The sequence below is a fragment of the Oncorhynchus keta genome, chromosome 35 (assembly GCF_023373465.1).
Source record: "Oncorhynchus keta strain PuntledgeMale-10-30-2019 chromosome 35, Oket_V2, whole genome shotgun sequence".
Lineage (NCBI taxonomy): Eukaryota > Metazoa > Chordata > Actinopteri > Salmoniformes > Salmonidae > Oncorhynchus > Oncorhynchus keta.
Genome location: NC_068455.1, coordinates 4030572 through 4033277, shown reverse-complemented (window position 1 = coordinate 4033277; position 2706 = coordinate 4030572).

Sequence of the window (2706 nt, the reverse complement as noted above, 5' to 3'; positions counted from 1 at the left end):
AGAACAATGAGACAAATATTTCACCGGATGTATCTATTTGAAGCTTCCGCCCGGCATTTCCCCTCACTACCAAATATGGCCAATACCACAATCAGTGGGGAGAAGATTGGATGTATTCGAACATTTTACAAATTTTCTCATCGATTAAATATTGAATCTCAATACAGTTTTCTTTTCCAAAAACTAAAATATGTTACGACAGACTTTACCCGGTTAGACTTTTTTTAAAATTCGCATTGTTTAGAAGGGGCGCAAAGGCACAAGCGCACTTCGCAGAGTAGGCTCTCTCTAACGGAAATATGCAAATACATGACAGAACGAACCAATAGGTTCTCGCTAAATCGTGCTTGGCTCTGCCCACTATGACTAATTTGTTTCCGTTTGAAACGACAGGCTGTGGGTTATCTTGGTTTAGTTATAAAATCTTTGGTTTCATTCAACCCAAAATCTGTCCATGAAAATAAGCCCAAAAAGTGTGGAATTTTTGTGTTGAAGTCACCGAGAGAGATTGTCGAAATTGGTCAGCAATAAATGTAATTGCTAATTTACTATGTGAGGCTTATTTGATCAAGTAAAATTGAGAATCTATCAAAAAAAGTGCAACATCCAGAACTCTCAGTTTTACAATTATTTACAAGTAAAGAAGCCATCTTACTAAAGCAGTGGAACGTAAATAAAACCCGTAACCCAAAACGCTTAGTGATATACATCCTTTAATTAAACATATAACAAAGACCTATAACCAAGTAAATGCTAAGAATGTGCTGGGGGACATAAACAGAATTATCCAAGAAGAAACAAAATATGAGAATACTACAGTGGGAAGATGAGCTGCAAATAGTACTAACCAAAGAGGACTGAGAGGACATATCAAGAGACACGTCCAAGATAACCAACTCTCTACTTTGGAGGAGGTAATATTCTTGGAAAACTCCTATAATACAATGAAAATACAACCGTGACATCACACCAAGTTGCTGCCGTTACTGTAGGGAGAGCAGAGCTAACTCACATATCATATTCCTGCCCGGGTCCTCAATCATTTCTGGATTGAAGTATACAAAGTATACAAAGTATTGGACGATACTTTCAAACGTTTGGCGCTTTCTCTAAATCCAGGACACATACTCTGAGGGGAGATCCCATCATGCACTGTTCCTCTACTCTGAACACATACTCTGAGGGGAGAACCCCTCATGCGCTGTTCCTCTACTCTGAACACATACTCTGAGGGGAGATCCCATCATGCACTGTTCCTCTACTCTGAACACATACTCTGAGGGGAGATCCCATCATGCACTGTTCCTCTACTCTGAACACATACTCTGAGGGGAGAACCCCTCATGCGCTGTTCCTCTACTCTGAACACATACTCTGAGGGGAGATCCCATCATGCACTGTTCCTCTACTCTGAACACATACTCTGAGGGGAGATCCCATCATGCACTGTTCCTCTACTCTGAACACATACTCTGAGGGGAGATCCCATCATGCACTGTTCCTCTACTCTGAACACATACTCTGAGGGGAGATCCCATCATGCACTGTTCCTCTACTCTGAACACATACTCTGAGGGGAGATCCCATCATGCACTGTTCCTCTACTCTGAACACATACTCTGAGGGGAGATCCCATCATGCACTGTTCCTCTACTCTGAACACATACTCTGAGGGGAGAACCCCTCATGCGCTGTTCCTCTACTCTGAACACATACTCTGAGGGAGATCCCATCATGCGCTGTTCCTCTACTCTGAACACATACTCTGAGGGAGATCCCATCATGCACTGTTCCTCTACTCTGAACACATACTCTGAGGGGAGTTCCCTCATGGGCTGTTCCTCTACTCTGAACACATACTCTGAGGGGAGATCCCATCATGCACTGTTCCTCTACTCTGAACACATACTCTGAGGGGAGAACCCCTCATGCGCTGTTCCTCTACTCTGATAAATATACCTCTTCCGAATTATGAGAATAACAGCATTTAAACAGATAACTAGAAAGAAACTGGCTGGGACCACAAATAACCAATTGGAAAGAAACAATTAATTACAAATATGGTATGGAAATAATAACTCATAGAATTACTATTTGAGACACGATGGCGGAACGGACTAAATATATATATAGGCCCTAACCGGAGATAACATATACATGTTTTAAACGGACGGGTGTGTGTGTGTGTGTGTGTGTGTGTGTGTGTGTGTGTGTGTGTGTGTGTGTGTGTGTGTGTGTGTGTGTGTGTGTGTGTGTGTGTGTGTGTGTGTGTGTGTGTGTGTGTGAGTGGGTGTGTGAGTGAGTGGGTGAATGTATGCAAGTGTAGAAGTGCAAGTGTGTGTATGCATGAGTGGGTGCATATCTGTGTGTGTGTGTGTGTGTGTGTGTGCATGGGCGTGTCAATGTAGATTAGGGGATGCCAGGATGCCAATACAACACTAAGAGATTTAACCATCAAAGTAATAAAAACATAAATGAAAACACTACAGATTCATGCCCAGTGGCAAACAAAGGATCAGAAAGTCATTTAAAAAGTGTTAAACAAACCTGAAATGTATTTTATATGTGAGATTATTCTTATTCTATTATTATTATTATTCTATTATCCTTTCCCTCGAAGGCGGCTTTGCACACTTATTTTGTATAATACATTTTGTAGCCTACAAAAAAAGTCTATTCCTGCTCTTTTCCCGCAGTCCATCAAAC